The following is a 21,910-nucleotide window of genomic DNA, read 5'->3' as shown; positions in this document are numbered from 1 at the left end:
TAATTAAAATTGGGGGACTGGTCTGCAGGGCGTAAAACACAATTAAAATCGCCTCCGAGCAGGAGACTCCGAGGACTCTGGCGCAAAAGATAAATAAGCTCTTCTTTATAAAAGCGCGATCGAGCCACAGTGTGACCCGAACCAGAGGGGGCATACAAAACAACGAGGCGGAGATCAAAAAGACGACAACCAATCCCACGGCCAGAGTCAAGGAATTCAATGTCAGTAATAGGAATGCCCTCTCGAAAGAAAAGAGCAGTTCCTGTTGAATATTCCGGCGCGACATTAAAAACAGTTTGAAATCCAGGTAGAGAGAGATCAGAAAACAACACTTCCTGCAAAAACACTACGTCCGCACAGGCGTCGTAAATAAACTGCCGCAAAGAGGCAATGCGAACGTCGGACTCAATACGGTTAACATTTAAGGCAAGAAAGGTGTATGCTTGAACCATAGAGAGAAAAGCGAGAAAACAAATCACCTACACCGACGCACCAGCGTCACAGTCCATAGCAGGGGTGACAGAGGCATCCGAGGGAGGGGGACTGCTACCCCGTTCCGCGGATCCCTTACGTTTCGGTTTTTTACGAACAGCATTAACGTTCGGCTGAACGCGTAACTTGCGTCGGCTGACGGGCAAGGAAACTTCAGCCGCCGGTGACGTAGGAGGGTCAAGTTCTGTATCCGACACCACCCGCGCCGGTCCACATGCGGGATCCGAGGTCGTGGGGGAAACATCCGACAAAACGGAATGGTCAACACCTGCACTAGCTTCCGGCAAACATGGACTGCACGGAGGCGAAACGTGAGCAGGAAGGTCCGAGGCCGCAGAGTTGGAAGGAAGCGGAGCAGCTCCGCTGGCAGAGGTATGGGGCAGCGAAGCAGGAAGTTGTCGCGGCTCCACTTGTTGTGACATCGAAGTCGGTTCGGAAGACGGCGCCAACAGGCCCGACCGACGACCCGACTCGAGAGAAGCTGCGTCGGAGGCCGGAGGGGCGCCAGCAGCCGCCACCGGAACCGCTACCTCAGGAGGGCAGGGAGCAGCTACAGTACACAGTGGCTCGGAGGATGCCGGTCGCTCGGACTGGGGCATCTCAGGGAGATCCTCATCCGTACTATTTCCATCGTGTGGGCGACGCCTCTTATTATTCAAAAGTGGCACACCCACCTGAGGGACAGACGGAACAACATCAGATTTAGCACGCAAAGGAGGAAATTCTGTATCAGGGGTGCGCAAAACCTGTGGAGGGGCGCTACTACCACTGGACTGTGCTACACCAAGAGCAGAACCACCTGCAACGAGGTCAGCGACCGTTAACTTGCGACGCTGTTCGAGAGAATTTTTTAAAACAAAAACTTTCCGCGGACAGTCGGTACGCACGTGACCACTTTCATTGCACAAAAAACAGGTGCCAACCTGACCACTATATGTTACATGGACACGATATCCACCGATCTGCAGGTGAGATGGAATATTCTGCTTAACGTGCATTTCGACTGAACGAATACCACTGTAACATTGCAGGCGATGTTGGCTTGACCAGCGTTCAAGGCGAATGCTCTTTACATCACCATACTTCTGTAGACCCTCCTTAAGATAGACATTATCCACCTCCGGTGGAAGGTTGTAAACACGAACATTGATATACGTGATGGAAGCATTGGAAAGCAGCACGGTACTTACAGAATCATCCCGATGCCGAAAGAGAACTTGATGACCATATTTAGAAAGAAGTTTATCAACCTGAAGTGGGTCCATAAACTTAACAAAGAAAACATACAGTTCGGTATCAAAATAAGCAGTGTGCACCTGATCCGAATGAACACCAAAGGTATCTACCAACCAATCATGAATCTCAAGAGAACTAGGTTGCACATGGCGGGTTGACTTGTCAAAAGCAAAACTAACTGTAGCCTGACGAGGAATAACCTGGGACGACATTTTCAAAATATGCGGTCGAAACCGCTACACAAAAAACACTGAAATAAGGACAGAAAGTAACACAAGGTACGAAACAACGACGGAGAAACACTCTCAGAAGTTGCAACACAACACGTAACAAAAACGATAGTCCACTATACGTAACGCTACGGCGGAGCGGAAGACTAGGCACGTCCACACTGCACGGCGTCTAAAGCGGAACTCGCCACTCGGCCACGTCGTCTGCTGGTACAACAGCTGTGTCTTGGGCTAGTGCTTGCGGAAAGAAGACATTTGTCGATTCGAAAACGCATTCAAAACATCGTACTGGGCCGGTGTTAACGTCTAATGCCAAGCTGCAGTGCAGCCGACCAAGCTCCCACTCGCGAATCGTTTAATGACAGCATCCGTCCACGTCGATATCCGATCGGGGCAAAATCACCGGCCCACCTATTTACAGCAGGAATAAGCATTGTATCGACATGCAGTGTCGTCTAATGCAAATGAGAAAGGTGCTGTGCATTCTTTTCCAAGACTTACTGCAACGAAACGTACAGCTCGATACGCTACACTGATATTGCTTGCAAGGTTTTGACGTTCCTCCTAGCCCAAGATTGTCCTGCTGTTTGCGATGGAGCTTGGTGTTCGGTCGGCCACTAGCGACGGATGGCTGCAAAGTCAAGTCTCTCCAGTGGGCCCTGCCAAATCGCTTCTGTAGATGGCGACAGTTGTGCTACAGATGGATTATTATAGGCTCGATACGTTAAAATGACTGCGACAGGTATGCACTTAAATATAAATTAGAGCTCGTCGTTCGCAAATACCAACATACTCGTAGCTGCAGCCGAAATTTGATTGGTTTGTAGATCTCGAAATGATGTTTAATTCGAAGGGCATACGCTATGGAATGTTGTGCGCTTTCTTCTGGTGGGCAGTTTTGTCTCGTATTTCATACACACGCTATTTGCCACGTACACGCGTCGTTGTTACTACTGAGTGGCGTTTCGCACGGAGAAGGAGTGACCGCAAACGCGTGCTTCACGTAAAATTCATCGACGAGGATGGGATTCGAACCCACGCGCGCAGAGCATATTGGATTAGCAGTCCAACGCCTTAACCACTCGGCCACCTCGTCTGCTGGTACAACAGCTGTGTCTTGGGCTAGTGCTTGCGGAAAGAAGACATTTGTCGATTCGAAAACGCATTCAAAACATCGTACTGGGCCGGTGTTAACGTCTAATGCCAAGCTGCAGTGCAGCCGACCAAGCTCCCACTCGCGAATCGTTTAATGACAGCATCCGTCCACGTCGATATCCGATCGGAGCAAAATCACCGGCCCACCTATTTACTGCAGGAATAAGCATTGTATCGACATGCAGTGTCGTCTAATGCAAATGAGAAAGGTGCTGTGCATTCTTTTCCAAGACTTACTGCAACGAAACGTACAGCTCGATACGCTACACTGATATTGCTTGCAAGGTTTTGACGTTCCCCCTAGCCCAAGATTGTCCTGCTGTTTTCGATGGAGCTTGGTGTTTGGTCGGCCACTAGCGACGGATGGCTGCAAAGTCAAGTCTCTCCAGTGGGCCCTGCCAAATCGCTTCTGTAGGTGGCGACAGTTGTGCTACAGATGGATTATTATAGGCTCGATACGTTAAAATGACTGCGACAGGTATGCACTTAAATATAAATTAGAGCTCGTCGTTCGCAAATACCAACATACTCGTAGCTGCAGCCGAAATTTGATTGGTTTGTAGATCTCGAAATGATGTTTAATTCGAAGGGCATATGCTATGGAATGATGTGCGCTTTCATCTGGTGGGCAGTTTTGTCTCGTATTTCATACACACGCTATTTGCCACGTACACGCGTTGTTGTTACTACTGAGTGGCGTTTCGCACGGAGAAGGAGTGACCGCAAACGCGTGCTTCACGTAAAATTCATCGACGAGGATGGGATTCGAACCCACGCGTGCAGAGCACATTGGATTAGCAGTCCAACGCCTTAACCACTTTTTTTTTTAATTTTAATTGAACCAGGGACCTTTAGATCTTCAGTCTAACGCTCTCCCAACTTTTTTTTTTTTTTTTTTTTTTTACAGTACTGAAATTAAAATCCTAAAACATGACTATATAATGTAGACTGCTGACTGAAATAAAGATTAAAAAACGAAAACTTCAGTCCTGGTGTAGAGAAGAAACATATATAAAGGCGGCAAATCCAGAAACAGTATAAAAGAAAATGGCTCACACAGGTGACCTTAGCCAACACCCTCTCTTTCAAATGTCAGGCTAAGCATATTGGCAAAATCATCTCGGAGGCCTGGCAATCGCAAGCGCTGCCAGTAAGCAGTAAGCATGTACTGCCGAAACGCTAGGTGTCCATCCTCTTCATGACAACTGTTGACAAAATGTACGAAATGGCCAATCAACCACATGACGGTATGGAGCTTCGTCCGCGGAAAAAAGGAAGAATCGGGCCGGACGATGATGTCAATAGTATAAGCGGCTTCAGCAGACCTAGTGACAAAAGCAAGTTGTTTCCTGAGCCAACGCCAATTAGCAAGGTGCCCACAGCAGGTGAATCGATGTTCAAGGGTATCCAGGAGATCACACCGAGTACAGGTGTCCGTGTCAGAAAGACCAATACGGTGCTGTCGTACATTGGTGGGAACCAAATTATTTATTACCCTATACCACGTGGACGCCACGGCCATAGAGTGGATCGGCAGACTAACGTTCTTCCAGACGTTCCTCCAGGACACAGATGGAGACGCCAGTTCTATTGGATTGGTACCGGCCAGCCCCTCCCAGCGGGCAATCAAGCCCTTGGTCGTTGGCACCGGTCGCCGCAAGAAGACGTCACCGAGGTAACTCACCGCAATGTAAAATTCCCGAATGTGTTTCAACTTAAAATTTAGGCGTCCGACATCGACAGGTGGAGCAAGGCTCGCCGGACGCACAACAGTAAAAAGCCTGGATGTAATTGAAGTCACTTCTTGCGTAACAATTAGAGTCGTTCGGCGGACGTACAAAGCAGACGCCTTGCGAGTAATGTCAGAGAGGCCCAAGCCTCCGGAGAGACGCGGTTTCGTCATTACCTCGTAACGTAACTTGAATAGATGGCCCTTCCATATAAACCTGCTAGACAATTGGCGCAACCTTTTCGCCACCATCATGGGAAGTGGGAACAGCTGAGCAACATAATAAGCTTTACATAGAACGTAGGTGTCTAAAATTCTGACTTTTTGCAAAATGGTAGCAGAGCGCTGCTCATGGACCATCAGAGCCCCCTGTATCTTCTCGGTGACAGATTTCCAATTGAGAGCCGCCATTTTTAGAGGACACCGATCAATGATAATCCCCAAGGACGTATGGCGATCGACAAAAGTGGCCCAAGGGACGTCAGCATCGCGAAATCCTCGAATATCAAGGAACTTACATTTACCCTGATTGAGATCACTCGGCCACCTCGTCTGCTGGTACAACAGCTGTGTCTTGGGCTAGTGCTTGCGGAAAGAAGACATTTGTCGATTCGAAAACGCATTCAAAACATCGTACTGGGCCGGTGTTAACGTCTAATTCCAAGCTGCAGTGCAGCCGACCAAGCTCCCACTCGCGAATCGTTTAATGACAGCATCCGTCCACGTCGATATCCGATCGGGGCAAAATCAACGGCCCACCTATTTACTGCAGGAATAAGCATTGTATCGACATGCAGTGTCGTCTAATGCAAATGAGAAAGGTGCTGTGCATTCTTTTCCAAGACTTACTGCAACGAAACGTACAGCTCGATACGCTACACTGATATTGCTTGCAAGGTCTTGACGTTCCCCCTAGCCCAAGATTGTCCTGCTGTTTGCGATGGAGCTTGGTGTTTGGTCGGCCACTAGCGACGGATGGCTGCAAAGTCAAGTCTCTCCAGTGGGCCCTGCCAAATCGCTTCTGTAGATGGCGGCCTCACTTGAAACAAACTGTCGTAAGGCGACAGTTGTGCTACAGATGGATTATTATAGGCTCGATACGTTAAAATGACTGCGACAGGTATGCACTTAAATATAAATTAGAGCTCGTCGTTCGCAAATACCAACATACTCGTAGCTGCAGCCGAAATTTGATTGGTTTGTAGATCTCGAAATGATGTTTAATTCGAAGGGCATACGCTATGGAATGTTGTGCGCTTTCTTCTGGTGGGCAGTTTTGTCTCGTATTCCATACACACGCTATTTGCCACGTACACGCGTTGTTGTTACTATTGAGTGGCGTTTCGCACGGAGAAGGAGTGACCGCAAACGCGTGCTTCACGTAAAATTCATCGACGAGGATGGGATTCGAACCCACGCGTGCAGAGCACATTGGATTAGCAGTCCAACGCCTTAACCACTCGGCCACCTCGTCTGCTGGTACAACAGCTGTGTCTTGGGTTAGTGTTTGCGGAAAGAAGACATTTGTCGATTCGAAAACGCATTCAAAACATCGTACTGGGCCGGTGTTAACGTCTAATGCCAAGCTGCAGTGCAGCCGACCAAGCTCCCACTCGCGAATCGTTTAATGACAGCATCCGTCCACGTCGATATCCGATCGGGGCAAAATTACCGGCCCACCTATTTACTGCAGGAATAAGCATTGTATCGACATGCAGTGTCGTCTAATGCAAATGAGAAAGGTGCTGTGCATTCTTTTCCAAGACTTACTGCAACGAAACGTACAGCTCGATACGCTACACTGATATTGCTTGCAAGGTTTTGACGTTCCCCCTAGCCCAAGATTGTCCTGCTGTTTGCGATGGAGCTTGGTGTTTGGTCGGCCACTAGCGACGGATGGCTGCAAAGTCAAGTCTCTCCAGTGGGCCCTGCCAAATCGCTTCTGTAGATGGCGACAGTTGTGCTACAGATGGATTATTATAGGCTCGTTACGTTAAAATGACTGCGACAGGTATGCACTTAAATATAAATTAGAGCTCGTCGTTCGCAAATACCAACATACTCGTAGCTGCAGCCGAAATTTGATTGGTTTGTAGATCTCGAAATGATGTTTAATTCGAAGGGCATATGCTATGGAATGTTGTGCGCTTTCATCTGGTGGGCAGTTTTGTCTCGTATTTCATACACACGCTATTTGCCACGTACACGCGTTGTTGTTACTACTGAGTGGCGTATCGCACGGAGAAGGAGTGACCGCAAACGCGTGCTTCACGTAAAATTCATCGACGAGGATGGGATTCGAACCCACGCGTGCAGAGCACATTGGATTAGCAGTCCAACGCCTTAACCACTCGGCCACCTCGTCTGCTGGTACAACAGCTGTGTCTTGGGCTAGTGCTTGCGGAAAGAAGACATTTGTCGATTCGAAAACGCATTCAAAACATCGTACTGGGCCGGTGTTAACGTCTAATTCCAAGCGGCAGTGCAGCCGACCAAGCTCCCACTCGCGAATCGTTTAATGACAGCATCCGTCCACGTCGATATCCGATCGGGGCAAAATCACCGGCCCACCTATTTACTGCAGGAATAAGCATTGTATCGACATGCAGTGTCGTCTAATGCAAATGAGAAAGGTGCTGTGCATTCTTTTCCAAGACTTACTGCAACGAAACGTACAGCTCGATACGCTACACTGATATTGCTTGCAAGGTTTTGACGTTCCCCCTAGCCCAAGATTGTCCTGCTGTTTGCGATGGAGCTTGGTGTTTGGTCGGCCACTAGCGACGGATGGCTGCAAAGTCAAGTCTCTCCAGTGGGCCCTGCCAAATCGCTTCTGTAGATGGCGACAGTTGTGCTACAGATGGATTATTATAGGCTCGATACGTTAAAATGACTGCGACAGGTATGCACTTAAATATAAATTAGAGCTCGTCGTTCGCAAATACCAACATACTCGTAGCTGCAGCCGAAATTTGATTGGTTTGTAGATCTCGAAATGATGTTTAATTCGAAGGGCATACGCTATGGAATGTTGTGCGCTTTCTTCTGGTGGGCAGTTTTGTCTCGTATTTCATACACTCGCTATTTGCCATGTACACGCGTCGTTGTTACTACTGAGTGGCGTTTCGCACGGAGAAGGAGTGACCGCAAACGCGTGCTTCACGTAAAATTCATCGACGAGGATGGGATTCGAACCCACGCGTGCAGAGCACATTGGATTAGCAGTCCAACGCCTTAACCACTCGGCCACCTCGTCTGCTGGTACAACAGCTGTGTCTTGGGCTAGTGCTTGCGGAAAGAAGACATTTGTCGATTCGAAAACGCATTCAAAACATCGTACTGGGCCGGTGTTAACGTCTAATTCCAAGCTGCAGTGCAGCCGACCAAGCTCCCACTCGCGAATCGTTTAATGACAGCATCCGTCCACGTCGATATCCGATCGGGGCAAAATCACCGGCCCACCTATTTACTGCAGGAATAAGCATTGTATCGACATGCAGTGTCGTCTAATGCAAATGAGAAAGGTGCTGTGCATTCTTTTCCAAGACTTACTGCAACGAAACGTACAGCTCGATACGCTACACTGATATTGCTTGCAAGGTTTTGATGTTCCCCCTAGCCCAAGATTGTCCTGCTGTTTGCGATGGAGCTTGGTGTTTGGTCGGCCACTAGCGACGGATGGCTGCAAAGTCAAGTCTCTCCAGTGGGCCCTGCCAAATCGCTTCTGTAGATGGCGACAGTTGTGCTACAGATGGATTATTATAGGCTCGATACGTTAAAATGACTGCGACAGGTATGCACTTAAATATAAATTAGAGCTCGTCGTTCGCAAATACCAACATACTCGTAGCTGCAGCCGAAATTTGATTGGTTTGTAGATCTCGAAATGATGTTTAATTCGAATGGCATATGCTATGGAATGTTGTGCGCTTTCTTCTGGTGGGCAGTTTTGTCTCGTATTTCATACACTCGCTATTTGCCACGTACACGCGTCGTTGTTACTACTGAGTGGCGTTTCGCACGGAGAAGGAGTGACCGCAAACGCGTGCTTCACGTAAAATTCATCGACGAGGATGGGATTCGAACCCACGCGTGCAGAGCACATTGGGTTAGCAGTCCAACGCCTTAACCACTCGGCCACCTCGTCTGCTGGTACAACAGCTGTGTCTTGGGCTAGTGCTTACGGAAAGAAGACATTTGTCGATTCGAAAACGCATTCAAAACATCGTACTGGGCCGGTGTTAACGTCTAATTCCAAGCTGCAGTGCAGCCGACCAAGCTCGCACTCGCGAATCGTTTAATGACAGCATCCGTCCACGTCGATATCCGATCGGGGCAAAATCACCGGCCCACCTATTTACTGCAGGAATAAGCATTGTATCGACATGCAGTGTCGTCTAATGCAAATGAGAAAGGTGCTGTGCATTCTTTTCCAAGACTTACTGCAACGAAACGTACAGCTCGATACGCTACACTGATATTGCTTGCAAGGTTTTGACGTTCCCCCTAGCCCAAGATTGTCCTGCTGTTTGCGATGGAGCTTGGTGTTTGGTCGGCCACTAGCGACGGATGGCTGCAAAGTCAAGTCTCTCCAGTGGGCCCTGCCAAATCGCTTCTGTAGATGGCGACAGTTGTGCTACAGATGGATTATTATAGGCTCGATACGTTAAAATGACTGCGACAGGTATGCACTTAAATATAAATTAGAGCTCGTCGTTCGCAAATACCAACATACTCGTAGCTGCAGCCGAAATTTGATTGGTTTGTAGATGTCGAAATGATGTTTAATTCGAAGGGCATACGCTATGGAATGTTGGGCGCTTTCTTCTGGTGGGCAGTTTTGTCTCGTATTTCATACACACGCTATTTGCCACGTACACGCGTCGTTGTTACTACTGAGTGGCGTTTCGCACGGAGAAGGAGTGACCGCAAACGCGTGCTTCACGTAAAATTCATCGACGAGGATGGGATTCGAACCCACGCGTGCAGAGCACATTGGATTAGCAGTCCAACGCCTTAACCACTCGGCCACCTTTTTTTTTTTTTTTTTTTTTTCTAGGCCTGGTCGCAGTGTCTCCCTCGTCCGTCAAGGAATCAGGGATGGGAAGGGGAAATCTTTTGTAGGAATTATTGTTTATTTATTTATTTTTATTTACTGTTTTAATACATTCGTAATGTGGTTTTACTTTATACCACAACAAAAATAAATGTATCTAGCACCGCATCGTGCTCTGAGAAAAAGAAAACAATATCTCGGCACGTTCCTACACAGAGGTAATGTATATGGGGAAAACGAAAAAAAAAAGTGCTTCATACAGGATACAGAAGGGTGTGTCGCTGCACTCCTTACGCTTCATCATCCAGGTACGTCTTCACGTATATCATGTTGTTCCACCGAGAATCGAACTTAGTCATGTCAGCTCACTCAATGGGTATCTTCTCCTACCTGTTGATGATCCAGCTGCGTGGAGGGTCGCGTAGGGCACTCCCTAAGTAGTTAGAAAAATACTGTCTGTATTTTGGGTTCCGTACGATCTTGCAATGACGTTCTTGTAGGTAGTTCCAAAAGTCTAATACATCTTTAGGTCCATCGTGAAATAAGTAGTGTACCGCATGCGCACGGATCCACGTGACAGCGTTGGTCTTGGCGCGCGGGAAATACTGTTGATCCGGAAATAGTAGAAACCGAGGTGTAATGTGTTCCGGAGTCACTCGTAGAAAATACGACAAAATTTGTCGCACCAAGCGCCATACGTCTTCTGCCGCGCCACGTGTGAGACGGTGTTCGTCCGTGTCTGGTATCCCGCAGTCTACGCAGAGAGGCGATTCCGCCATGTTTATCTTGTGGAGGCGTGATCGGGTGATCTGTTTACCATTGACTGTGATGTACCATGTGGATCGGACGGCTGTGTCCAGTGGAATTGCGTGAATCGTCTTCCACACCACCTTCCAATGAACCTGAGGGCTTTTCGTCTCCACGATGTTTGGTGGGCGCCTCTGCTGTAGGACATGATATATATCCCGCGCCGACGCCTGTTTCGTCGGTGGTACTGCGATACGGAAATAGCTGTGTTCAATGTAAAAGTTCCCGAAGTAGTAGAAGGGTGGGGGTATGTCTTGCGTCGTCAGTGGGGGCATAATGGACGGCGGAGCTAAGGACTCCAACAGCAAACCTGTCAAACTTTCCGGGTGGTGGCGCCACAGCTTGATGTGTGAGCTGACATACAGGGACACAGCTCTGTCGTGGACATGGACTAGGCCAAGACCTCCCCTTTCTGGGGGAAGGGTCAGTGACTCATAACTGACTTTGAAGAGCATGCCTGTACTGACGTAGGCTCCGAATGCCGCTAATAGACGTCGAGCCATCAGTAACGGTATTGGGAGAACACGCGCTATGTGTGGAAGGCGCGATGCGAGGTAAACATTAACGAAGTGTGTCCTTTGGAGAATGTCGAGGGTCCGCAGACGAAGGTTGAAGATCTGGACCCGAATTTGTTGTAATAAGCGGCGGTAGTTAAGAGCCGCGGTGCGCCGTATGTCGTCATGAAACTCTATTCCGAGACATTTGATAGTGCCACGAAGCTGTAGGGGTTCGACACACGCTGGGGTCAACCCGTCTCCTATGGCCATGGCGACTGATTTGGCGACGTTGAGACAGCTGCCGGAAGCCACACCGTACGTGGTAATCCATTCTAGTGCTCTGTTGACATCATCGCGATTGCGGAACACGAGAACTAGGTCGTCTGCATATGCTGTACAGCGAAATGTGACGTCACGTAGGGTAAGACCGGTGAGGCGTTGACGGAGACCACAGAGGAGCGGTTCCAGTGCCAGAGCATATAGTATCGTCGACAAGGGGCAGCCTTGACGGACGGAGCGGAAAATCGGGAGGGACTGCGAGAGACGCCCGTTAACGAGCACTTTGGAAGTCGCTCCTCGGAGTAGGCGCATCACGACGGCTGTGAATTGCTGTGGGTACTGCATGTGCTGGAGAACGGACGTTAGGTATGCGTGATCCACTCGATCAAACGCTTGGCTAGAATCTAGTGATGCCAGCGCTCCCGGGACGCGGCGTGCCCTGGCTAGGGCTATTAAGTCACGGTATCGACACAGTGCTGTGTGGATGTTGTTGATACCCCCTAGGGAAGTCTGATCTGGCGAGATGACGTAAGGTAGGGTCGGTCGTAGACGGTTTGCTAATAGTCTGGTGAATATCTTCATGTCGCAGTTGACGAGTGTTAGCGGGCGGTAATCTTGTATCCGAGCCCCACCTTTAGGCTTGTGAACCGGTATAATTATTCCTTCTACGAAGGCCGCAGGGAGCGGCACCGCGGGGGACATAAGCTCCCGACAGATGTCTGTTAACTTGGGAGCCAGTAAATACTGAAAAGTTCTATAAAACTCCACAGGGAGCCCGTCGGGGCCAGGAGACTTATTCGCCGCTCCTTTACCGATGGCGTCGATAACTTCGTCTTCCGTAATGTCGTTCAATAATTCAGTTTGTAAATCCTGTGGGACAATGCCGTAAACCAGTTGTGAGACTGCTGTCACCGTCATCGGGTCGGAACATTGAGCAGAATAAAGTCGTGCGTAATGGTCGAAGAAGGCTGCAGCAATATCGCGTTGTGTGCTGTGATGAAGGCCGTCCTCAGTGGTGATGGCATGTATTAGCGCCCGTCTTCGCAGTGTACGTTCTCGGATGACGTGGTACATGGTGGGTCGTTCCGTTGCGAGTCTGTCTGGTGTCCGCGCTCGGACGATCGTCCCTTCGAGGTGTCGGCGCATATGGGCTACGATCTGTGCTTTCGCACGCTGAACTGTCAGCTGTCGTTCCGGTGTGGGTGGCAAGGAGGCGCATTCGCGAAGGACGGTGAAATAAAAATCAAGGGTCTGCCGCCTCCAAGCAGCAGTCTCACGACCATACGTAATAAAGGTTCGCCGTAGGGCCGGCTTGGCGCAGGTTAACCACCAACTAATCGACGTAGGATACGTTGGGAGGCGGCGGACGCACAAACTCCACGTGTCTTCGATGGCGCGTCGACAATCCGGAGAAGCGAGATGAGCAAGGTTTAATTTCCAGGGATGTCGGCTGCGCCACACCCGTTGGCGACGAAGGGTGACGGCACATATATAGGCCTCGTGATCAGAGAAGGCTACTGGCCACACCTCCGCGTCACTCACCGTTGCCGCGAGAGAACGGGAGACGTAAATCCTATCGATGTGACTAGACGAGTGACTCGTGAAATGGGTGTATCCCTGTCTATTTCCTCGGACATGTTCCCATGTATCTACCAGCTGGAGATCGCCGATGAGTGTCCCAAGTTCGGGGCACGGTGAATGGCGTGGCAGCTGATCTTTAGGTGCTTGGGTGCAATTGAAATCGCCCCCTAATATCAAGTCATCGTGCCTGCCCTGAAAAAGCGGTGCTATTCCTTCTGCGAAGAAGAGCGATCGGTCACGACGGCGATTCGTTCCGGAAGGGGCGTACACATTGATAAACCGGACGCCTTGCACCGTTACGGCCATTCCTCTAGCGTCGGGGAGATATCGGACTTCGTCCGCCTCGAGGCCCTCTCTGAGGAGAATGGCGACTCCACTGTTAGTTGGCGAGGCGTGGGACACATGAGCCGTATAACCATACATACCCGGGAAATCTTCGACGAAGACTTCTTGGAGAAAGACAATGTCAACGTCTGCGGCATTGAGCATGTCTTGGAGCAGCGACAACTTCGTACGTGTCCGAATGGTGTTAATGTTGATGGTCGTTAAGCGATAGGTTTGTAGATCGTCTCCTGCGGTGGGGGCTGCCGTCAGTGTCGCCGTAAAAGGTGGGGCCTGTGATCTGCTGGCCGCGTCCGCGCCGTCATCTGTTGCTACTCGGGAGGGGCCGAGGTGTGGGAGGAGAGACCCCTCTCCTCATCCACCACAGCGGCCGTAGAATCGTCTTCAATGTCATCCGCCCAAGGTCCGCAAGTTAACGGTGGCTGCGGCAGAACACTTGTGGGCTGAGTGACTAAGGGTGAATCCGCAGTTGTTTCCGGTTGTGTACCAACGGCGGGCGCTGTGCTGGCCATCCGTTTGTCCGAGGGAGCGGAAACGGATTTGTCAAAATCAGACAAAGTGACAGGTGAGGGCGATCTCGTGTCATCCATTCTCCTCGTCGTTTCGTCGGCCGTCCGGTCGTCAACTGGAGAAGACGTCCGCTGGAGGCAATCGTCTGAGGGTGTGCGACGTCGCTTTTTATGTTTTCTCGGTGACCTTTGTTTGCGGACGTGGGTTTCTGAGTCCGAAAGAGTTTGTGGTTCCCGTATAGCATCCCCCTCAGGGAGAAAGGCAGAGGTCGGTACAACCCTAGCGTCGAGTTCCATTCTCTCGTCCGAATCTTCTTGTGGAGTCGATGGGCGGCGTTCTTCAACCCCTGCAGACACCGTAATGGTGTTGGTCAATCCAGGACCGGCGACAGGTGCGCATTCTAACGCTTCCTGTCTTCCGGGGGGGTTATCGTCTGTCATGACGGTCGATCGTGTCACCTCTGCGTAATTGAGGGGGAGGGCCGTGAGCGTAGGAGGTGGTGTCGTGTCATGCAATGGAAGTTGTGTAATCCGACGTTGAATACACGCCGAGCGGACATGACCCTCCTGACCGCAACCAGAACAAGTACGAGGTTGGCCGTCGTACATTATTTTTGCTCGACAACCACCTATGACTAAGTAGGACGGCACATGTTTCTTTAATTCAATTTTCACTTGTCGGACGCCGTTGAGGACTTGGTACGTCTCGAAGGTGTTCCATTTTTCGGCCACGTGGCTAATTACCGTCCCATAAGGGCGGAAAGCTGAGGTAACGACGTCCGGTGGTACTTCGAAAGGGAGTTCGAAGACTCTTAGTGTGCGTAATCCTAGTCCTGCATGGTCAACAGTAACCTCTCCGATGTGACCATCGGAGTGTTTGAACTTGAGAGTGTTCGCGCATCTGTTCACAACTGCGTGACATAACTCGTCATCGACCATCTTGACGTAAACGACGCTGCTTGTGATGGATAGGTGGATACCGATGATGTGCTGTGTTGGTATTTGAACTTCGTCACGGATAAATCGTTCGACTTCAAAGGCTCGTGGTCGTGCGTAGTCGGGCTGGAAGCTGATCTTGATGGTAGCTTTTCTGTACGAATGAGCCATGGCGACTCAGTGTTAACGGACGCGAGTATTAGCTGCGGCGAGGAAGTAAACAAACTACGCGCGCTCGCGACTCTGCCGACGGGACCGCGACACTGCGGACGGGACGTAAACAAGACGTCCTCGCCGCTCACCGGCCGAAAGCAGACTGCCACCTCGTCTGCTGGTACAACAGCCGCGTCTTGGGCTAGTGCTTGTGGAAAGAAGACATTTGTCGATTCGAAAAACGCATTCAAAACATCGTACTGGGCCGGTGTTAACGTCTAATTCCAAGCTGCAGTGCAGCCGACCAAGCTCCCACTCGCGAATCGTTTAATGACAGCATCCGTCCACGTCGATATCCGATCGGGGCAAAATCACCGGCCCACCTATTTACTGCAGGAATAAGCATTGTATCGACATGCAGTGTCGTCTAATGCAAATGAGAAAGGTGCTGTGCATTCTTTTCCAAGACTTACTGCAACGAAACGTACAGCTCGATACGCTACACTGATATTGCTTGCAAGGTTTTGACGTTCCCCCTAGCCCAAGATTGTCCTGCTGTTTGCGATGGAGCTTGGTGTTTGGTCGGCCACTAGCGACGGATGGCTGCAAAGTCAAGTCTCTCCAGTGGGCCCTGCCAAATCGCTTCTGTAGATGGCGACAGTTGTGCTACAGATGGATTATTATAGGCTCGATACGTTAAAATGACTGCGACAGGTATGCACTTAAATATAAATTAGAGCTCGTCGTTCGCAAATACCAACATACTCGTAGCTGCAGCCGAAATTTGATTGGTTTGTAGATGTCGAAATGATGTTTAATTCGAAGGGCATACGCTATGGAATGTTGTGCGCTTTCTTCTGGTGGGCAGTTTTGTCTCGTATTTCATACACACGCTATTTGCCACGTACACGCGTCGTTGTTACTACTGAGTGGCGTTTCGCACGGAGAAGGAGTGACCGCAAACGCGTGCTTCACGTAAAATTCATCGACGAGGATGGGATTCGAACCCACGCGTGCAGAGCACATTGGATTAGCAGACCAACGCCTTAACCACTCGGCCACCTCGTCTGCTGGTACAACAGCTGTGTCTTGGGCTAGTGCTTGCGGAAAGAAGACATTTGTCGATTCGAAAACGCATTCAAAACATCGTACTGGGCCGGTGTTAACGTCTAATGCCAAGCTGCAGTGCAGCCGACCAAGCTCCCACTCGCGAATCGTTTAATGACAGCATCCGTCCACGTCGATATCCGATCGGGGCAAAATCACCGGCCCACCTATTTACTGCAGGAATAAGCATTGTATCGACATGCAGTGTCGTCTAATGCAAATGAGAAAGGTGCTGTGCATTCTTTTCCAAGACTTACTGCAACGAAACGTACAGCTCGATACGCTACACTGATATTGCTTGCAAGGTTTTGACGTTCCCCCTAGCCCAAGATTGTCCTGCTGTTTGCGATGGAGCTTGGTGTTTGGTCGGCCACTAGCGACGGATGGCTGCAAAGTCAAGTCTCTCCAGTGGGCCCTGCCAAATCGCTTCTGTAGATGGCGACAGTTGTGCTACAGATGGATTATTATAGGCTCGATACGTTAAAATGACTGCGACAGGTATGCACTTAAATATAAATTAGAGCTCGTCGTTCGCAAATACCAACATACTCGTAGCTGCAGCCGAAATTTGATTGGTTTGTAGATCTCGAAATGATGTTTAATTCGAAGGGCATACGCTATGGAATGTTGTGCGCTTTCTTCTGGTGGGCAGTTTTGTCTCGTATTTCATACACACGCTATTTGCCACGTACACGCGTTGTTGTTACTATTGAGTGGCGTTTCGCACGGAGAAGGAGTGACCGCAAACGCGTGCTTCACGTAAAATTCATCGACGAGGATGGGATTCGAACCCACGCGTGCAGAGCACATTGGATTAGCAGTCCAACGCCTTAACCACTTTTTTTTTTTTTTTTTTTTTTTTTGATTTTTAGACGCCTTAACCACTTTTTTTTTTTTTTTTTTGAAGCAGACACTCTACCACTCGAACGAATATATCTATTGAAAAAAATATTAAAGAATATCCACCACACAGCCACTTCAAAAGAAGTACAGTACTGAAATTAAAATCCTAAAACATGACTATATAATGTAGACTGCTTACTGAAATAAAGGTTAAAACACGAAAACTTCAGTCCTGGTGTAGAGAAGAAACATACATAAAGGCGGCAAATTCAGAAACAGTATAAAAGAAAATGGCTCACACAGGTGACCTTAGCCAACACCCTCTCTTTCAAATGTCAGGCTAAGCATATTGGCAAAATCATCTCGGAGGCCTGGCAATCGCAAGCGCTGCCAGTAAGCAGTAAGCATGTACTGCCGAAACGCTAGGTGTCCATCCTCTTCATGACAACTGTTGACAAAATGTACGAAATGGCCAATCAACCACATGACGGTATGGAGCTTCGTCCGCGGAAAAAAGGAAGAATCGGGCCGGACGATGATGTCAATAGTATAAGCGGCTTCAGCAGACCTAGTGACAAAAGCAAGTTGTTTCCTGAGCCAACGCCAATTAGCAAGGTGCCCACAGCAGGTGAATCGATGTTCAAGGGTATCCAGGAGACCACACCGAGTACAGGTGTCCGTGTCAGAAAGACCAATACGGTGCAGTCGTACATTGGTGGGAACCAAATTATTTATTACCCTATACCACGTGGACGCCACGGCCATAGAGTGGATCGGCAGACTAACGTTCTTCCAGACGTTCCTCCAGGACACAGATGGAGACGCCAGTTCTATTGGATTGGGACCGGCCAGCCCCTCCCAGCGGGCAATCAAGCCCTTGGTCGTTGGCACCGGTCGCCGCAAGAAGACGTCACCGAGGTAACTCACCGCAATGTAAAATTCCCGAATGTGTTTCAACTTAAAATTGAGGCGTCCGACATCGACAGGTGGAGCAAGGCTCGCCGGACGCACAACAGTAAAAAGCCTGGATGTAATTGAAGTCACTTCTTGCGTAACAATTAGAGTCGTTCGGCGGACGTACAAAGCAGACGCCTTGCGAGTAATGTCAGAGAGGCCCAAGCCTCCGGAGAGACGCGGTTTCGTCATTACCTCGTAACGTAACTTGAATAGGTGGCCCTTCCATATAAACCTGCTAGACAATTGGCGCAACCTTTTCGCCACCATCATGGGAAGTGGGAACAGCTGAGCAACATAATAAGCTTTACATAGGACGTAGGTGTCTAAAATTCTGACTTTTTGCAAAATGGTAGCAGAGCGCTGCTCATGGACCATCAGAGCCCCCTGTATCTTCTCGGTGACAGATTTCCAATTGAGAGCCGCCATTTTTAGAGGACACCGATCAATGATAATCCCCAAGGACGTATGGCGATCGACAAAAGTGGCCCAAGGGACGTCAGCATCGCGAAATCCTCGAATATCAAGGAACTTACATTTACCCTGATTGAGACGCGCTCCAGAGACACGACAGTATGCATCAACTGCCCCTTTCAACAACGGGATATCATCTCGTTGACGGAGGAGAACAACGACATCATCCGCATATGCCTTAACCGAGAGCTTCCCACCAGAGAGGGACATACCCTGAAGCTTGAGAGCAATAGTCCGAAGCAGCGGTTCCAGGGACAAAACGAATAAAGACATAGACAGCGGACTACCCTGAGGCACTCCGCGGCGGATAGCAATGGGCGGCGTCAGCTGCCCATTGACTGACACCCGAGCTGTTATTCCCCTGTACAAATTGCCAAGAACACCACGTGATGAAGCGTTAAAACCTATTGTACCTAAAACACGATCTAAAAACACATGACTGACGTGATCAAAAGCCTTATAAAAATCAAGGAAGGCAAAGGCACAATGTACGTTTGTAACCGCCGCAACCGAGACAACATCCCGATATTCGGCTACTGGTGTCAGAATAGATCTATCATGAAAACAACATTGATGTGCACCAATCACACCCCGAAGCAGAGAAGACAGCCGGCTATTGAGCGCTCTAGCAGCTGTCTTATAGTCAAAATTCAGCAATGTGAGCGGACGAAGATTGGCAGCAGATAAACGACCAGAGGACTTCGGAATTAAAACAATTTTCCCTACTTTAAAATCGGCAGGCACATCCATCCCTCTGACAATCTCATTTAAAATCTGCGTAAAAATGCCACCCAAAAGAGGCCAAAAACGGAGATAAAATTCTTTAGGCAGGCCGTCTGGACCCGGCGATTTACTGGACGGAGAGCGAGCAATAAAATCGAAAACATCATCTACCTGGAACTCCCGGAGAAATTCGCCGTTCGCGTCAGGCGCGATCGTCGCAGTTAGATCCCCAAAGACATCATCCGAAAGAGACTCACCAGAATCATCGGCAGAATAGAGACTAGTGTAATACTGATGAAGAGCACGAACCATTTCCTCCTGTGCACTAAGCTGTCGCCCATTATCCACCGTAAGAGAAGAGATGAAGGAGCGACGACGACGAGTCTGATGCCGTAGCAGGTGGTACAAGGATGTCAGTTCACCTTCAACAAGAGAGTGAGGTTTCGACTTAACTCGCAGACCATCCATCTGTCGTCGTTTAAGGCTCAAGAGCTTGGCTTTAATACGACGAACATCATGGATCCGCAGTGGAGAGGTACCCGCCGCGTCATATAGTTCACGCAGGACAGAGTAGTAATATTCATACGTGTTCTTAAAATCACGCGTCCTAGCAGCACAGTAGAAAATCAAAGTCTGACGAATCTTGGGCTTGGCAAACGCAGTCCACCAAACCAGCAAGGAAGGGTATCGCGGGACAGAGCGAAGACATCGCTCCCACACGCCACTTATAACATCATCCATAGCACTGTCGGCAAGGTGGGAAACATTTAACATCCACTGGGAACGATAAAGTTTTGCAGGTTGGCGACTAAGATTTACAGTTGCAGTAAAAGCACAATGGTCAGAAAAACTAGTAGGAATAACATCGACAGAAAGAATTTTATCACATAAAAAATCAGATAAATAGAATCTGTCGAGTCTACTGCATGAGGACGCGGTAAAAAACGTATATTTCACTAGGGTTGGATATTTGTGTTCCCAAACATCACGCAGATGCATCGTACGAACTAAGTCATGTAAATCACGGCAATAATTAAAATTGGGGGACTGGTCTGCAGGGCGTAAAACACAATTAAAATCGCCTCCGAGCAGGAGACTCCGAGGACTCTGGCGCAAAAGATAAATAAGCTCTTCTTTATAAAAGCGCGATCGAGCCACAGTGTGACCCGAACCAGAGGGGGCATACAAAACAACGAGGCGGAGATCAAAAAGACGACAACCAATCCCACGGCCAGAGTCAAGGAATTCAATGTCAGTAATAGGAATGCCCTCTCGAAAGAAAAGAGCAGTTCCTGTTGAATATTCCGGCGCGACATTAAAAACAGTTTGAAATCCAGGTAGAGAGAGATCAGAAAACAACACTTCCTGCAAAAACACTACGTCCGCACAGGCGTCGTAAATAAACTGCCGCAAAGAGGCAATGCGAACGTCGGACTCAATACGGTTAACATTTAAGGTAAGAAAGGTGTATGCTTGAACCATAGAGAGAAAAGCGAGAAAACAAATCACCTACACCGACGCACCAGCGTCACAGTCCATAGCAGGGGTGACGGAGGCATCCGAGGGAGGGGGACTGCTACCCCGTTCCGCGGATCCCTTACGTTTCGGTTTTTTACGAACAGCATTAACGTTCGGCTGAACGCGTAACTTGCGTCGGCTGACGGGCAAGGAAACTTCAGCCGCCGGTGACGTAGGAGGGTCAAGTTCTGTATCCGACACCACCCGCGCCGGTCCACATGCGGGATCCGGGGTCGCGGGGGAAACATCCGACAAAACGGAATGGTCAACACCTGCACTAGCTTCCGGCAAACATGGACTGCACGGAGGCGAAACGTGAGCAGGAAGGTCCGAGGCCGCAGAGTTGGAAAGAAGCGGAGCAGCTCCGCTGGCAGAGGTATGGGGCAGCGAAGCAGGAAGTTGTCGCGGCTCCACTTGTTGTGACATCGAAGACGGTTCGGAAGACGGCGCCAACAGGCCCGACCGACGACCCGACTCGAGAGAAGCTGCGTCGGAGGCCGGAGGGGCGCCAGCAGCCGCCACCGGAACCGCTACCTCAGGAGGGCAGGGAGCAGCTACAATACACAGTGGCTCGGAGGATGCCGGTCGCTCGGACTGGGGCATCTCAGGGAGATCCTCATCCGTACTATTTCCATCGTGTGGGCGACGCCTCTTATTATTCAAAAGTGGCACACCCACCTGAGGGACAGACGGAACAACATCAGATTTAGCACGCAAAGGAGGAAATTCTGTATCAGGGGTGCGCAAAACCTGTGGCGGGGCGCTACTACCACTGGACTGTGCTACACCAAGAGCAGAACCACCTGCAACGAGGTCAGCGACCGTTAACTTGCGACGCTGTTCGAGAGAATTTTTTAAAACAAAAACTCTCCGCGGACAGTCGGTACGCACGTGACCACTTTCATTGCACAAAAAACAGGTGCCAACCTGACCACTATATGTTACATGGAGACGATATCCACCGATCTGCAGGTGGGATGGAATATTCTGCTTAACGTGCATTTCGACTGAACGAATACCACTGTAACATTGCAGGCGATGTTGGCTTGACCAGCGTTCAAGGCGAATGCTCTTTACATCACCATACTTCTGTAGACCCTCCTTAAGATAGACATTATCCACCTCCGGTGGAAGGTTGTAAACACGAACATTGGTATACGTGATGGAAGCATTCGAAAGCAGCACGGTACTTACAGAATCATCCCGATGCCGAAAGAGAACTTGATGACCATATTTAGAAAGAATTTTATCAACCTGAAGTGGGTCCATAAACTTAACAAAGAAAACAT

The 21,910-nt window shown here is 49.5% G+C and overlaps 7 non-coding genes across 7 annotated transcripts; all 7 read right to left on the bottom strand.

Moving 5' to 3' along the window:
• Positions 1-2,972: 2,972 nt before the first annotated feature.
• On the bottom strand, positions 2,973-3,054 carry Trnas-gcu. The gene has a single exon. It is a non-coding gene; the product is annotated as a tRNA-Ser (tRNA).
• A 3,180-nt stretch (positions 3,055-6,234) lies between these two features.
• On the bottom strand, positions 6,235-6,316 carry Trnas-gcu. Its single transcript has one exon. It is a non-coding gene; the product is annotated as a tRNA-Ser (tRNA).
• Positions 6,317-7,125: 809 nt separating this feature from the next.
• On the bottom strand, positions 7,126-7,207 carry Trnas-gcu. The gene has a single exon. It is a non-coding gene; the product is annotated as a tRNA-Ser (tRNA).
• An 809-nt stretch (positions 7,208-8,016) lies between these two features.
• Positions 8,017-8,098, bottom strand: Trnas-gcu. Its single transcript has one exon. It is a non-coding gene; the product is annotated as a tRNA-Ser (tRNA).
• Positions 8,099-8,907: 809 nt separating this feature from the next.
• On the bottom strand, positions 8,908-8,989 carry Trnas-gcu. Its single transcript has one exon. It is a non-coding gene; the product is annotated as a tRNA-Ser (tRNA).
• An 809-nt stretch (positions 8,990-9,798) lies between these two features.
• Positions 9,799-9,880, bottom strand: Trnas-gcu. Its single transcript has one exon. It is a non-coding gene; the product is annotated as a tRNA-Ser (tRNA).
• Positions 9,881-15,988: 6,108 nt separating this feature from the next.
• On the bottom strand, positions 15,989-16,070 carry Trnas-gcu. The gene has a single exon. It is a non-coding gene; the product is annotated as a tRNA-Ser (tRNA).
• Between the last annotated feature and the right edge of the window lie 5,840 nt (positions 16,071-21,910).

This window comes from Schistocerca piceifrons, unplaced genomic scaffold, assembly GCF_021461385.2.
Source record: "Schistocerca piceifrons isolate TAMUIC-IGC-003096 unplaced genomic scaffold, iqSchPice1.1 HiC_scaffold_478, whole genome shotgun sequence".
Taxonomy (NCBI): Eukaryota; Metazoa; Arthropoda; class Insecta; order Orthoptera; family Acrididae; genus Schistocerca; species Schistocerca piceifrons.
Note: the sequence above shows the minus strand (reverse complement) of the source record. Positions and strands in the feature narration are given on the sequence as shown.